This window comes from Octopus bimaculoides, chromosome 6 (assembly GCF_001194135.2).
Source record: "Octopus bimaculoides isolate UCB-OBI-ISO-001 chromosome 6, ASM119413v2, whole genome shotgun sequence".
In the NCBI taxonomy this organism is placed as follows: Eukaryota; Metazoa; Mollusca; class Cephalopoda; order Octopoda; family Octopodidae; genus Octopus; species Octopus bimaculoides.
In genome coordinates, this window is record NC_068986.1 from 83696394 (window position 1) to 83696766 (window position 373).

Sequence of the window (373 nt, forward strand, 5' to 3'; positions counted from 1 at the left end):
CATGAGCAAAGGCCAAGATTACATAGTGTCTTTTACCTTTCTGTTTATCCTTTATTCGTTTTAGTCTATAGACTGCAGCTATGCTGGGGCACAGCCTTAATGGGTTTAGTTGAGCAAATTGAGCCCAGTACTTACTTTTCTCTAGTCTGGTACTTTTTCAATTTCTTTTGCCATACTGCTAAGTTCTGGAATGTAAACAAACTTACACGAGTTGTTAGAAGTGGTGGGGGAATAAACAAACTCAAGAAAACACACATAGATTACATAATACATACATACATCTGTGTGTGTGTAGATATATATATATATATATATATGTGTGTGTGTGTATGGATATATATATATATATATATATATATATATATATATATAT